General features: G+C 41.5%; 1 pseudogene; it reads left to right on the forward strand.

Moving 5' to 3' along the window:
• Window positions 1–6,485: 6,485 nt before the first annotated feature.
• On the forward strand, window positions 6,486–8,301 carry LOC126940261 (TAR DNA-binding protein 43-like; annotated as a pseudogene).
• Window positions 8,302–10,144: the final 1,843 nt, after the last annotated feature.

A 10,144-nucleotide genomic window follows, 5' to 3' on the forward strand; every position in this document is an offset into this window, starting at 1 on the left:
GAAAGCAAAAGAGTTGTAACTGGTTCCAGGCCAACCGACGCTCCCAACCCCAAAGGGTTGGGGATTGTTACAGAGCCCTTTTCCAGACAGCCTGACACCTGTGTCTTTAGTCAGGTGGCTGCACTAATCGCCTTTAAGTGGCCAACAGGTGCCCGGTTTAGCCTCTGAATTCTAAGGAAGGACAGGACAGAATAGCGAGCGGAAGAGGTCCGATCATACTCGCCACGTGATGATCTAGATGCCTTTCCTGGAGACTCTTGGCTGGCTTGCCAAAATGTAACACCCAAGGTTCTTGCCTAGCCTTGCCAAAGAATTGGTGTGGCAGCTGACTGCGGTGAATGATAGAGACAAGGACCGATAGAAAGAAAAGTTGTAGACTTTATTGAGCAGAGTGAAAGTACAAAGCTTCCACAGCGTGGAAGGGGTCCTGAACAGGTAGCCAGAGTTAGATTATACAATTGCCTTTTAAACTCTTTAAGGTGGGAAGTACATGCAGTGGGAAGATATTACCAGAGGTAGAAACAAAGACAACCATTTGTGACATGTCTTAGATCTTGAGGAAAACCGGAATTGCAACTTAGGTTTTATCTATTTTATGACCTTGCAGCAGCATGGCAAAGGAGACAGCATCTTACAGGACTTTACAAAATATGTTCACAAGGAATTGGGATTGGGAGTATAGATAAGGTCCACTGGTCACAGAAAAATGGCAGTTAACGTTCTTTTTACTTTAGTTTCGGGTGGGGGGAAGGGAGAGAGGGAGAGAAGGACACACGGAAACTTAACAGCAAAATTTTCACTGTTTATAGCTTTCTTGGGGAAGAAACCACATGCACAAATCCTGGTGTTAGGAATAGTTTAAGCATCTATCTTAAATATTATCCATCCAGGACCAAAGTAAGTCCTGATGCAGGAAATGAGTGAGTTTATTGTATAACTTCACAGCTTTCTGAGCCCCTACTCGACCCAGGAAGCCCAGCTGGCCCTTTCTCTCACCACTGCACTGGGCTGTAGAGGAAGGCAATAGAGGAACAGCATATGTAAAGTTCCTGAGAATGCAAAAAGCATGGAGCATTTGAGGATTGAAAGAGGTCAGTGTGGCTGCAGAGTAGTGAGAAAGGGGAAGGGGCCAGGAGATTGTTGAGTTTTGTCATACAGGAAAGAGCCAACTCATGTGGGGGTCTTTGTAGACCATGGTAAGGAGTTTGGATTTTATTCTTATGCAGTAGGAAGCCAGTGAATGGGTTTTAATAGAAAAGTGACATGTTTACAGATCAGATCAAACTCATGGCAATCCAGAGTAGCCATTTTGCAGTAGGGTATAGAATTTGCTTGTTAACTTGAAGGAAAGGCAGCCAGTAGCAATCTGTGACATAAGAAGATGACTGTAGTTGTTGTGGAGAAAACTAGTTGCTGGAGTTATGTCAGTACCCAGTAGAGAAGCCTGCAAAATAGTCAATGTGAGATGGTGGCTTAGACTAGAGTGGCAGTGGTGGAAGTGAAGAACAGCGGAAGGATTCGATGTACATTTTCAATGTAGAAATGACAGAGATATTGTGTTGATATGGTGTAACCAGAATGAGTGTCATTGCTAAAGTGGAGGAGTTTGGGGAGATAGGAGTAGTGGGCTGCCTTGACTATGTGGTTTGGGACTGCCTTGTTGCTTTTGAGATGCTGGGAGACATCTGAAAGGAGATAGCTAACAGGAACCTGCAAACCCAAACTCTGAGGAGAGGTTCTGGGTGTAAATTTGGTATTCGAGAGCATATAAATGGAATTTAAAGTCATGGGAACTGAAGAGATCCCCTAGAAAGAGGGCAATAAGGAAGAAAAGAGAGCTCAGGACTATATCCTAGGGAAAGGCAACAATTAGAAGTCAAAAGGAGATGGGATCCACAAGGAGTGTTTGGCAAAGAGATAGAAGGAAACCCAAGAGAGGATGGTGTCAATTAAGGAAAGAGTTAAGGGGAGAAGGGGAGAAAGATAAAGTGTCTACTGTATTGAATACTGGTAAGGAAGAGGCTGGTTCCTGATTTCAAAGAGCATAAACATCAAATCAAATTTAGAAGTATTTATCATACTTATTTCATGTGTATTACACCTACTATCATGTTTCTCCTGCAGGAGTGATGACTACTATCTGATTCATGAGCACTGTCAAATCTCATACTTCACAAAAATACTTTAATGTTTTTTTCTTTATAAATTTTGATTCTCCCTGAATTCCCTGGATAATTTCCACAATTCTCTTCATTTTGCTAACATATGCAGAATCTATAATCTTCAAAAGTCTCCACTTTTCAAATGCAAAACTATTTTAGATGCAGTTTATTGTCTTTTGAAAATTATCCATGTTCATTTAAAAACAGATTAGCTCTTCACCTTCAATGTATTTGAATTGTCACGTTACAGGAGACTTGGAATATTAAGCTTATCAGAAAGTTAGGACAAGTTTTCCCTAGAGGGTGGAGAGTAGTTTTAAATTCGAAGTGGAAAAAAGTTCCATATCTTAAAATAGAAGCAAATTTTTTCTCTGTTTCACATTCTCTCAAGATATCCGCAATCCTTTTTAAACTCTCTATTTATTATTAAATACAAGCAATTTAGCTCCTTTGTAAGGTTATGCAAATAACTCATCCAGAATTAGCATTTAACATGCAGTTCTTATATCCACACAAATGTTTTGTATAAAGTTGTTTTAAAAAGATTCGAATCTTTATAATTAGGAAGGGAAAATATATTAATAGGAATAAAGGGATACTCTGCTAATCTCCCATATGTAAATTAGCTTATAATTTCCATCATTTACTTTAGAAGCAACAGAACAATGGAACTTTTATTCTTCAATATTGCTGTCTCTCTCCTTCTCCAGCCAGAAAGTCTGTGCTTATACATGTATATCTAAAGAAAAATAACTAGGAATGTTAAATATTTTAGTTTTGTGGGAGAGAGATGGTTGGGTAACTTGTGAGTGGGATTGAAGTTGATACTCTGTGTTTCAGCAGCCTAAGGGATAAAATGCAATGTAGACCCTCTTGGGTTCTCATTTCAACTGCTTGCATTTCCTTTTGTTCTTTGTTATTGGGGCTGGATTCACTCCTGCCTTCCTCCACAGCTTCTCACTCCTTCCGCAATCTTCACATAGAGGACATTCTCGTAGAATATATGACGAAACTGGTCATTTCCTTGAAGTGCTTTCTCTTTGCTTTAGTCTTTAGCTTGGTCTTTGGAAAAGAAGATCATGCAAACTGCAGATAGACATTGGTTAACAGCATAGGCTAGGTTCTTCCATCTCTCTTGTCTTCTGGAGCTTGGCTTGTATCTTCCAAGATGCCAGAAATCAAGTGCACTGTCCTGGGAGTTTGGTGTAAGTAGGTAAACTGGAAGTAGGATTATGAAGGATTCAAAACCAAGTCAGACAAAGAACTGTTGAAAGGATTAAGTTGTTGACCCTGGAAGTGGAAAGGGTAGCTCTGAAGAGACTTGAAACAGAAAGTAGGGGCTGAGGCCAGGCACGGTGGCTCACGCCTGTAATCTCAGCACTTTGGGATACCAAGGCGGGTGGATCACTTGAGATCCGGAGTTTGAGAACAGCCTAGTCAACATGGTGAAACCTTGTCTCTACTGAAAATACAAAATTAGCCGGGCATGGTGATGGGGCCTGTATCCCAGCTATTTGGGAGGCTGAGGCAGGAGAATCACTTGAATCTGGGAGGCGGAGGTTGCAGTGAGCCGAGATAGTGCCACTCAACTCCAGCCTGGATAACAGAGTAAGACTCTGTCTCAAAAAAATAAAATAAAACAAATAGAAAGTGGGTTTAAATATGTGCCTTGTGGTTGCCAAGTGGTAGAACTAGGAAAATGGGTGGAACGTATAAGGGATGCATGTTTCTCCTTCAACAAACATTGAAGAAACTGCCAGGTATCAGTTAGAGCTCTGGGAAACTAGATTCAAGATGGAAATCAGCATTTATTCACTTAAAGGAAGTTACTGTCCAGTGGGAAAGACATGCAAGCAAACAATTATAATAGATCATGATAAATGCAAACAATATGCATTGTATTCGGTGAGAGAATAGAGGAGGGCAGCCTATATCTGCATTGGGGGCAGATCTGCTTGGACTATCTGCTTGCGGGTGCCAAGGGCAGCTCCTCCATCCTCACTGATTCCACTTCATTCAAAATTCCATTATCTTTCATCTGAGTTTCTGCAACTGTCTCAAGCTCGTCTTCCTGACTTCAGCTTTGCTGCTTCAATTCTTTCATCCACATTGCAGACAAAGTAGTATTTCCAAAAAGGAAAACTGATCCCCCCACTAAAAGCCTTCAGTAACTTTTGATTACCACAAAAACAAAATCCAAATGCTTAAGGGCACCTGCTTCAATCTCTAACCTTTTCTTGCTCCCCACGTTTAAGCTCTATTTACAAAGAACTACTTGTCACTTTCCTAAGAGTCACCATTTCTTCCTAACTCCTGGGCTTCTGCACATGTAGCTCTTTGCCTGAAACCAGCTGCCCTCAAAATCCACACATGTAGAGGTACAAAAAGAGAGCATGTGTACATATGCACACGTACTGTGTGTACATTCATGTGCACCCACCCCCACACTTCCCATTTCTACCCTTGCCTTACTAACTCGTTCTTTCTTCCTCTGGTCCACAACACCCCAAGACTCAGTGCTATTCCTCTTTGTGGGTACACTCCTGTGTAGCACCCTCTGTGCATACCTAACCAACTAACTCATCACACTGTATTGTACTTGGCTGTTTACTTTTCCTTTTTTTTTTTTTTTTTTTTTTTTTTTTTGATACAGAGTCTCCCTTTGCTGCCCAGGCTGGAGTGCAGTGGCGTGATCTTGGCTCACTGCAGACACTGCCTCCCAGGTTCAAGCGATTCTCTTGCCTCAGCCTCCTGTAGCTGGAATTACAGGCGTGTGCCACCATACCCGGCTAATTGTGTATTTTTAGTAGAGACGGGGTTTCACCGTGTTGGCCAAACTAGTCTTGAACTCCTGACCTCAGGCGTTCTGCCTGCCTTGGTATCCCAAAGTGCTGGGATTATAGGAGTGAGCCACTACGCCCAACCCCATCTTTTTTACTGGAGGAAAATCTGCTTGAGTGTGAGGACCACATCTTATTCCTCATTATATTCCCAGTGGCTACCATAGTTCCAAGTACATCGTAGAATGTGACTATATATTTGTTTAATAGATGAGTAAACGAATAAACTTTTGAAGAATGCTATAGTATACAAATATATGTTACACCTCTCAATTGAGTGACCGTTCTAAAAACTTTGGAAGGTTCTTCAAACCAAAAAACTATGATTATATAAATCTGTCTTAGATCGTTTTTAGAAAGAGGTAATAAATAAGTAAATAATCCATGAACTATTTCTTACCTATGGGCAGTGTGATGGTTAATTATATGTTGACTTGACTGGGGTATGAGATACTCAGATATCTGGTTAAACATGATTTCTTGGCATGTCTGTGAGGGTGTTTCTGGAGGAAATCAGCATTGGAATTGGTGGACTAAGCAAAGCAGGTTGTTCTTCCCAATGTGAGTGGGCATTATCTAACCTGTTGAGGGCCCAAATAGAACAAAAAGGTGAAGTGAGGTTGAATTCTTTATCTGTACCTGACTACTTAAGCTGAGGCATAGATCTTCTCCTGCCCTTAAACTAGGACTTAACCCATTAATGCTCTCAGTTCTTAGGCCTTTGGGCTCACAGTGGGATTGATGTCACCAGCTTTCCTGGGTCTTTAGCTTGCAGGTAGCAGAGGGCATGAAGAAACTGAGGCCCAGAGGTGTGAAGTGAGATGCTATTAGTCACAGATAGGCTCTAAATTCTTACCCCAATACTTTCTACCACAGTCCACCATTTCACAAATAAGACTGCTTGGATTATCTGGAATTTCACTCCCCATCTTATTTCTAATTATTTTAGACCAGATTTTCCCTGAGAGAATGAGTTCCTAATGGGAACCCAACACTAGTTAGAGCAAGTCTGTTCTGTCAAGGACTCTAAGAGACTCTTTCCTTCTGGTGTCTTTCTTCTAGACTCAGTTAACCAAGAGAAGGAACTCAAGGTGTACATTTGTCTTGAAAGCGAGGCCTTATAGCATCAACTAGGGGAAAGCACTAAGAGTAAGTCTAAGGCTGACTTTCTTCGCTCAGGCTCTCAGGGTGGTAGTTTTTCTGGATCCACCTGGATTCCTCATGTTGCTGTTACCAGGCACATCCACGCCAACCTCCAGGTGTCTCGTTTCCACCAAAAAGGTGGTGCTATTTAGACAGGACTTTCCTCAGGAATGCCAAGATTATTGTGAATCTGTATAATTTCACCTTTTGTCAGTTATGAGACAGGAGGAGGCCTCCATCAGATGATAAGGGTGCCTGAGTTACTTTCTCAGCCTTACAGGCAGCTCCATAAGTGACCATCCCGCTCCTCTTTGTTGGTTCTGTGAAAAGTACTCAGATTATGTCAATTAACAAGACATTTATGGTGAAAAAAACATATGGGAATGAGGAGAGCGAGTGCCTCAGGGTATTAGAAAAAGGCCTACCTCAAGGCCTCACGGAGAAGGTCTGTATTCTGGTATTTTGTGATTAACATGACTTAACTTCTCTCTCCTGTTTCTGAGGAATTTCCTTCTACATGTGTGCTTTATGCTTTATGACTATGGCATTATTAGAGTGTCTGCTCATTTGTAACCTTTACTGCCTAATGGCCTCTGCAAATGGCCTTCTCTGCGAGTCCTTTCACCTTCAACCCCTCTGCTAATTGCTCAACTCTGTTTTTTATTTCACTTTCAAATTCCTGAGAGAAAAATCTCATTGCCCTGCCTAATCAACATCATCCCTTGCTAGACAAAGCTGTTCTGTCAAACCACCTAATAAACCTCTGGATAGCCTGTATATTGGCTGGCCTTTTATCACTTGGTCTAGGAAATGTGTTATATAAAATGTTATATAAAACGCTTCAAAGTGGGGGCAAAACGGTCGCTGCCTTGGTGTCCCTGTCGAGCTTCCCAGCAGTGGCCTAGCAGAAAAGTAAAAGATATCTGAATATATTCGGGTAACCAAAAATGAGAACGGTTGAGCCCGTTGAAATACCATTGGAAGACGATGGGACAGTGCTGCTGTCCACGGTTACAGCCCAGTTTCCAGGGGCATGTGGGCTTCGCGACAGGAATCCAGTGTCTCAATGTATGAGAGGTGTCCGGCTGGTGGAAGGAATTCTTCATGCCCCCGATGCTGGCTGGGGAAATCTGGTGTATGTTGTCAACTATCCTAAAGATAACAAAAGAAACATGGATGAGACAGATGCTTCATCAGTAGTGAACGTGAAAAGAGCAGTCCAGAAAACATCCGATTTAATAGTGTTGGGTCTCCCATGGACAACAACTGAGCAGGACCTGGAAGAATATTTTAGTACCTTTGGAGAAGCTCTTATGGTGCAGATCAAGAAAGATACTAAGACTGGTCATTCAAAGGGGTTTGGCTTCGTTTGTTTTATGGCATATGAAACACAGGTGAAAGTAATGTCACAGCAGCATATGATAGATGAACAATGGTGTGACCGTAAGCTTCCCAATTCTAAGCAAAGCCCAGATAAGCCTTTGAGAAGCAGAAAAGTGTTTGTGGGGCACTGAATAGAGGACATGAATGAGGATGAGCTGTGGCAGTTCTGTCAGTACGGGGAAGTGGTGGATGTCTTCATCCTCAAGCCGTTCAGGGTCTTTGCCTGTGTTACATTTGCAGATGATCAGGTGCTACCGTCTTTGTGTGGAGAGGACTTATCATTAAAGGAATCAGCATTCATATATCCTATGCTGAACCTAAGCACAATAGTAATAGAAAGAAAGAAGTGGAAGATTTGGCGGTAATCCAGGTGGCTTTGGGAATCGGGTGGATTTGGTAATAGTAGAGGGGGTGGAGCTGGTTTGGGAAACAATCAAGGTAGTCATATCGGTGGTGGGATAAACTTTGGTGCATTCAGCGTTAATCCAACCATGATGGCTGCAGCCCAGGCAGTGCTACAGAGCAGTTGGGGTATGATGGGCATGTTAGCCAGCCAGCAGAACCAGTCACGCCCATCGGGTAATAACCAAAGCCAAAGCAACACGCAGAGGGAGCCAAACCAGGCCGTCAGTTCTGGAAATAACTCTTATAGTGGTTCTAATTCTGGTGCAGCAATTGGTTGGGGATCAGCATCAAATGCAGCATCGGGCAGTGATTTTAATGGAGGCTTTGGCTCAAGCATGGATTCTAAGTCTTCTGGCTGGGGATTGTAGACAGTGGGGTTGTGGTTGGGTAGTATAGAATGGTGGGAAATTCAAAATTTTCTAAACTCATGAGAAGTATATTGTAAAATACATGTGTACTAAGAATTTTCAAAATTGGTTTGTTCAGGAGTATAGTCAGCAATAAGGAGATACACCTAATGTAAATGACAAGTTAATGAGTACAGCACACCAACATGGCACATGTATACATATGTAACAAACCTGCATGTTGTGCACATGTACCCTAAAACTTAAAGTGTGTATATATATATATATATATATATATGTATATATATACATATATATGAAGAGCTAAAGGAAATTTATAAGTTTTGTTACACGAGCTGGGCAAGGTGGCTCACACCTGTAATCCCAGAACTTTTGCTGAGGTAGGTGGATCACGAGGTCAGGAGTTCAAGACCAGCCTGGCCAAGATGGTGAAACCCCGTCTCTACTAAAAATACAAAAATTAATTGGGTGCAGTGGCAGACGCCTGCAATTCCAGCTACTCGGTAGGCTGAGACAGGAGAAGCGCTTGAACGTGGGGGGCGGAGGTTGCAGTGAGCCGAGATCGTGCCACTGCATTCCAGTCTGGGTGACAGAGTGAGACTCCATCTCAAAAAATAAAAAAATATATAAATAAATAAAAATAAGTTTTGTTACATGGAAGGTTGAAATATTGAGTGGTTGAAAGTGAGCTGCTATTTGCCTTATTGGTAAATTAACACACAATTGATATCAAAGTGTTTCTCCTGTAATATTTTATCCCTGGACTTGTCAAATGAATTCTTTGCATGTTCAAAATGGAAACCATGGACTAGAACTACATTCTTTACTCCTTGTTTTAATTTGAACCCCACCATATGGATTTTTTTTCCTTAAGAAAATCTCCTTTTGGGTTTGGTTCTTTTGTTTTGTTTTTTAACACTTGTCTCCCCTCATAAACAAAAGCACAATATGAAGCTTTCATTTAATCTCTGCAGTTCATCTCATTTCAAATGTTTATGGAACAGGCACTTCATTGAAAGTAGTGCTGTAAATATTCTGCCATAGGAATACTTCTGTCTACATGCTTTCTCATTCAAGAATTTGTCATCATGCATCACAGGCCATGTCTTTGACGATGAGTGTCTCTTTTTTATCTGCTCTTCTTTGTTTCAGGGAGTCATATCAATGCTATGAACGCAAGGCTGTGATATGGAACCAGAAGCCTGTTTGAACTTTTGAAACCTTGTGTGGGATTGATGGTGGTGCTGAGGCACGAAAGGCTAGTATGAGTGAGAAAAGGAGAGAGCATGTGCAGAGACTTGGTGGTCCCTATGGATGTTTTTTAATTTGGCGAGCTATGTCTCTCAATCCTGTGGCTTTGGTTGAGAGAGTGTGCAGAGAGCAATTACAGCAAATAATGTGCAAATGTTTTTTGCATTCAAAGGATATCCACATCTGTTGGAAGACTTTAAGTGAGTTTTTGTTCTTAGATAACCCGTATTAGTTGAATGTGTTAAGTGAAATGATACTTGTATTCCCCCTACCCCTTTTTCAACTGCTGTGAATGCTGTATGTTGTGTGTTCTCTTCTGTTACTGATATGTAAGTGTGGTAATGTGAACTGAAGCTGATGAGTTGAGAACATGGACTGAGCTTGTAATGTGCTTTGCAGGAGTACTTGGAAGCAGAGTTCACAGTGAACTCAGATGTCTCAAAGAAGGGTGGAAGTTCTAATGTCTGTTAGCTACCCATAAGAATGCTGTTTGCTGTGGTTCTGTGTCCTGTGCGTGGATGCTTTTTATAAGAGTTGTCAGTGTTGGAAATTCTTAAATAAAACTGATTTAAATAAAAAAACAAAACAAAAC

This window comes from Macaca thibetana, chromosome 17 (genome assembly GCF_024542745.1).
Source record: "Macaca thibetana thibetana isolate TM-01 chromosome 17, ASM2454274v1, whole genome shotgun sequence".
Lineage (NCBI taxonomy): Eukaryota > Metazoa > Chordata > Mammalia > Primates > Cercopithecidae > Macaca > Macaca thibetana.